The sequence below is a fragment of the Syzygium oleosum genome, unplaced genomic scaffold (assembly GCF_021117445.2).
Source record: "Syzygium oleosum isolate NSW1041296 unplaced genomic scaffold, Sole_v2.1 Sole_v2.39, whole genome shotgun sequence".
Classification (NCBI taxonomy): Eukaryota; Viridiplantae; Streptophyta; class Magnoliopsida; order Myrtales; family Myrtaceae; genus Syzygium; species Syzygium oleosum.
The window spans coordinates 278,267-284,652 of NW_026607523.1; positions in this window are offsets into that span (position 1 = coordinate 278,267).

Consider the following 6,386-nt stretch of genomic DNA (forward strand, 5'->3'; position numbering starts at 1 on the left):
AAAGGACAACAAAGCATACGTAAGGAAAAGGCTCGGGTATTTGTTCAAGCTCATCAACCTGGAGTACCAAGTGAGTCTAATCCAAGCATTATCCCATTTCTGGGAAGTTACCACTGCCACATTTCAATTGGGCGAGTACGAGATGGTACCTACACTAGAAGAATATAAGGCAACCATTGGGATTGATTTCGAGTCAAGAACCGTTGAGCCCCCTGTTGGATTGAAACCAAGTGTTATAGCTGAATTTTTAAACTTGAAGACCCCTCAAGTGGAAAAGTTGATCAAATCAAATAGCGGGAGATTTCCTCTATCTTACTTGGTGGACAATTACTCTAAATTGCCGAAAGAAATGGGAAACACTTCCGCGAGGGTTTTTATTTCGGACTTCTTCAGATTCGTTTTATTTCCCGCATCAAATACGGGATTAAATCCTCTGGTTGTGGTAATTGCTAGGCAAGCTTGCCTAAAATGGGACTTCTCTAATATGCTCTTGGCAGAGACCATCATTTCATTAAATAAATACCAAAATCAACAAAAGGGTGTACTGCAAGCTTCAGCTGGGTTACTTTCTGTGTGGTTTATTTCCCATATTCGACCTTAGGAACGTTATATGCGCATTCAAGAGATTGACTCATCTACCAACCCTATTGAGAAGTATTTGAAACTCCAAGACAAAATGCCAAAGTACTCTTTTCATGAGTGGGCAAACTTCATTAGAGCATTAACTCCTGACCAGCTTCAATGGAGAATTCAATGGCTGAAGATAACGGAAGCTCAAATTACTACCCAAGACGGTAATTTTGTGCCTTTACTAGGATTGAGTGGTAGAACTGCTTATTGCCCACTAAGAGTCATCCAACAATTCGGAATGGTTCAATAAATTCCACCTATTTGGCATCCTGAGGAGTTCACATTTGAGATACCGCAAGAACCTATACCGAAAAAGAAAAGTAAAGAGCTGCGAGCAAGGGTCGATGGGATCGTGAATTCCTTGAAGAGATCAACCAAACAAATAGTACAATGGCCAAAAGATTTGGAAGGAGAAATGAAGTTCTTTTTGGCATCTAATGAGTATATAAGGTGGTTGAAAGCTAAGCGACCAATTGACATCGAACCTTATGTACGTTTGAGTGTTACAACTCATTCTGATGAGCCGTATATCCTAGAGTACATTGTGCCAAGCACGCTAGGTGTAGAACCGTATGTTCCCGAGGAAGTGGTAATCGATGTGGAAGAATGGGAGACACGAGTCAAGGAGTGTGAAGAAGCTGAAGTTACCTTAGCTAGCAAGAAGCCTAGACTTGTTCAAGCTAGTGTTTCCCTATTTTGATGAATAGCATTGCAATAAAAAAATTTCAAAATTGAAATAATTGCTTAATGAAGTTTCAAAATATTTTTGTGAAGAATCACCACGGATTATAATTTTTTGAATTGTATGATTCCTTGAGAAAGACATTGATGAAGAATTTTATAGAAAGCTAAGGCTTATATGAAATTTCTTATCCTTGATAATCTCATGAAACTATACAATTAAAAAAATGTAGGGTTTCATGATCATTTTACTATGCTGATATCGGGTCTTTTTTGGCGAAACAGGTTGTTTAGCAACGGAAGGTAAAAGACCTCGGACTCGCCTACAAGTTAGAATGGCGGAAGAAGAAACCCGTGCTCGACTAGCTGAAGTCGAGAATCAAATGACCCAAATGGTTGCAATGATGGCGGAAATGAAGGCTTTTATTCTCACATCTCGAGGATCTTATCCTACTACTCCAAATATGGGAACTTCAAACGCTACCGAAACACCTATTGAAGACCCAGTCAGAAACAAAGAATCAATTCAAGAAAATTCTCCAAAGACTACGCCTGAGGTGGTAAATTTGGAAGAGGATGATCAAATCAATAAGACATCCAAAACAAAAGATGAAGAAGAGGCCAAGAGATTGGCCAAAATTGAAGAATACTTAGCAAGTCAAGGATATGAGCTTCAAAAGTTCGACAAGTTCTCACCGTACGCAAAGGTGGTTGTTCCAGAAAACTATAAGGAACCAGAGTTTGTGAGCAAGTATGATGACACTAGTTGTCCCAAAAGCCATTTGAAGTATTATCTCCATAAGATGGCAAGATATTCAGACAATACGCCACTTCTTATTAGCACATTTCAAGATAGTTTGAGAGGGGCGGCCCTTGCATGGTATACAACCCTCGACATAGAAGACTTCACTGAATGGGATCATTTAGCGGGAGAATTTCTTCGCCACTACAAGTTTAATGTTGAAGTACTCCCAACTAGAGAGGATCTCGTCAGAATCGAGAAACAAAAGAATGAAGGATTCAGAGCCTATGCTCAGAGATGGAAAGCTGTTGCTTCACAAGTAAAGCTCGCCATAAGTGAAGACGAGCTCATTGAGCTCTTTCTAAAGTCATTGCCAATTGAGTATTATGACAAACTTCATGTATCAGGCTGCCAGACATTCACCATGTTGGTAAAAGTAGGTGAGAGAATTGAATGGGGTTTGAAAGAAAAGAAGGCTCAAGAAACAGCAGCACGAAAGCCTTATCCCGGGAAAAAGGACAAAGAACCCATCCGAGAAGTGGCTATGGTGTCAAGCCCAAGTACTCATCAAGCATCATTTCCGAAGCAATCAAATGTTGCTTGGAAAAATCCAAGGCAATTCGAGCCAAATAAAAGACCCGTGAGGTAATATACACCGTTGCCCCGACCCGTGTCAAAGCTATTACTAATGCTTTTAGAAAGGCATTTGGTGGCGAAGGAAGTACCAAGAGACAATCCTGCGAGATTTTCTTGGTACAATGAATCAAAAACTTGCACCTATCACATGGGAGAAAGGGGACATGATGTAGATAATTGTCCCACTCTAAAGTACATGGTTCAACAGTTCATTGACAAGAAGATAGTGAACTTCCAAGAGTCTGAGCTAAATGTACATCAGAATCCTCTTCCTGAGCACAATATAGTAAACATGATCAAGAATGAAGAAACGGTGATCAAGTCTGACAATGAATATGAATATGAAGTCAAGATTAAAGCTTCTCAATTAGAGAATGCTCGCTTTCGTCAAGAAGCACTCCTGAAAGGCGAGATTGTAGACAACTTGGAGAAGACTCCGGAAAATATAACTTCCAAGTGAAATATACCCCACCTCCATGGGCATTCAAAGATGAAGTAATTGTGCATGATGGTTGGGGTAGTATGGATGATGAAACTAGTCCTGAGGATAAAGCCCTATCTAAGAGGGAAATGCTCCAAGATGAAATAGATGTGGATGAAAAGGAGAAAGAAAAAGTCCGACAAGGTGAAAGGCGTTTCACCCATAAATCATCCATTGAAGGAGAAACCGTAGATCTACCCGGTCAGGACAGTGGTAAATACAATTACCGCGTCAAATATACTCCACGACCATGGGTGTTCAAAAATGAAGACATTGTACCAGATGGATGGGGTGGCATGGACGAGGTCCCGATCAGCCAACTAAATCTCGAGGAGAATGAAGATCAGGAAGAGAAAAAGAAGAAAAAGACTTGCCAAGGTGATAGGCGATTTGTTCGAAAAGCACGAAGACAAGGTGAAGTTGTTGATTTTTTGAGTCAAGATAGTGGCCTGTATAATTACCGTGTCAAATATACACCTCCTTCATGGGCATTCAAGAATGAAACAATCACACTTGATGGCTGGGGTGGAATGGATGCTGACGAAGCCAATAGAGGTATGGTATCCATGATTACACCATTTCTAATCAAGGTTGATGAGGTGGATAAATATAAGGAGGAGGAAAGTCCAGTCACACCAATCACTATCCAACTTCCCATTGATCAGTTAATGATTGAAGAAGAAGAAACACAACCTGTGATTATCACTCTCCCTCCAAAAGAAAAGTTTGACACTAAGTGTGTACCTTAGGATTACTCTACCAAAGAAGTCGAGGCCATAACCCGATCGGGGAGATGCAATGTCCCGAAGGACAGTGAACACGAAAAGAAAAGAGTAACCGAAAAAGATGTTAAACAGTTGCTTTCGGTCATGAAAACGAGCGAATTTGAGGTAATTGAGCAACTAAGAAAGATGCCGGCACAGATTTCTCTATTGGATCTCTTCAAGACTTCAGAAAGCCACAAAATGGTACTTATGAAGCTTCTCAATGAGGTTCATGTCCCGGAGATGATTAATGAAGTATAATTGGAAGACTTTGTTGGCACTATTCTTCTGAAGGATTAAATTGCCTTCTCCGACGAAAATTTCCCATTTGATGGGCGTTCCCATAATAAGGCTTTGTATATTGCCGTCAGATGCCGGGGCGAGGAGGTGTCACGGGTGCTGATCGATAATGGTTCCGCACTTAATTTGTGTCCACTAAGCACATTATATCGCTTGGGAATTAGTGAAGAGCTCATCAAACCTTCCAAGGTAACAGTACGCTCGTTTGATGGAATGAAGAAGGACGTTATTGGTGATATCAAGCTCGAGGTAAACATAGGCCCTGTGCCTTTTCTAATTGACTTCTAAGTAGTGGATATTCCGAGGACTTTCAACTTATTACTCGGAAGACCTTGGATTCATATGGCTGGCGCCATTTCTTCAAGTCTCCATCAGAAGGTTAGGTTTGTCATGAATGGCAAGATGATCACCGTACATGGGGAGACAGATTTCACCACCTACAAAGAGAGTGCAATACCGTATGTTGAACCCGAAGTGAAAGAAGAACCAAGTTATCATTCCTTTGAAATGATCTCAATGGTGCAAATTCCTGCCGGTTGCATCATAAAATCTCCGGAGTTCTCAACACCATCCATTATGTCTGGAACGATGTTATGCCTGTATGGATTTACTCCCGGTAATGGTCTTGGATCGAAATCCCAAGGGATCAAAGAACCTATTACTCCCTTGCTACAAGAATGAAGCACGGAGTAGGTTACATTCCAGATGATACTAAAGATCACCATGGAGGTCAAGGCCGAGGTCGAAAGAACCATGGAGGTTGTAGAGGCCGAGGTGATCGCCTCATTAATCCATCCATATGGAAGGGCAAAGCTAAAGAGCTTCGCTATCATGAGATCCACATCAATGAAACTTTTCCTGGACCTTTCAAGCTACTTCAAGAAGAGGACTTACATGCAGAGGAAGAATCTGTTCTGCCAAGTCTATTCGTGGAGAATACCATCAACATTATCATAACTGAGGCGGAAAATACCTACACACTGGAGTAGGAAGATTCTCTTAAACTTTTACTACAAACCTTTTTCCATTGCATTTTGTTGGTTGCCATTTCAAATTTCTTGTGATTTCATTTGCAATTTTAGTTCAGTTGCAATTTACATTCCTTTTGATATGGATATATTGCATTTTTCAGTTCAATAAAAGTGGTCAAATATTTTGTTAAGGACAAGTAGAAACAAAACCAAACCTATGATGAACATTATCCTCATTTGTGAGGCTTGAGGCTTTGGGTTTCTATATTGCTCCTCATTGCGAAAATGATTTTAAGAGCAAGGAAGTCTGATGATATGAGGACTAGCTCTGTCTTTATATTCTTTCAAAATAAACTTCAAAATGAATTTCCAAAAGGTTTTTCATAAGATCACGTGCGTTACTTACTTTGTATGCAATTACTAATCATGTTTGTTATATGTCAGGCATGAGCCTTCGCATATCCATAATAGATTCATATGTGACCCAAATCTTTCCGAGGAGATCACTTGCGATATTGAAGTGGATAATGAAGATGAGGAATGGGTCAGAAGGGAATGGATCTATCATGAAGAATCAAAGCCACTCACGTTAGAGAAAACAATCATTGTTAATCTGGGCAATAAAGAGAATCCCAAGGAGGTTAAGATTGGAGAAAGTCTTCCTGCAACAGAGGCAGAAAGGATCACAGATTTGCTGAAGGAATATCAAGATATATTCGCATGGTCCTATGCTGACATGCCAGGCCTTGATCCAAGCATAGTTGAGCATGCTTTGCCAATTAATCCAAGTATTCCACTAAAGAAGCAAAAACTGAGGCGAACAAAGCCGAAATTGGCAAAGAAAATAGAAGAAGAAGTGATGAAATTACTCAAAGTCGGTTTCATCGAAGTAGTACAATATCCGGAATGGGTTGCCAATATAGTGCCCGTAATGAAGAAAGATGGTCGAGTACGGGTGTGTGTTGATTATCGCGACCTAAATAAAGCAAGCCCTAAGGATGATTTCCCACTTCCATATATTGATGTATTAGTGGATAGCACTGCTGGGTTAGAAACATTTTCATTCATGGATGATTTCTCAGGATATAATCAAATCCTCACGAAGAAAGAGGATAAGGCGAAAATGTCCTTCATAACACCATGGGGCACATTTTGTTACAAGGTGATGCTTTTTGGTTTGA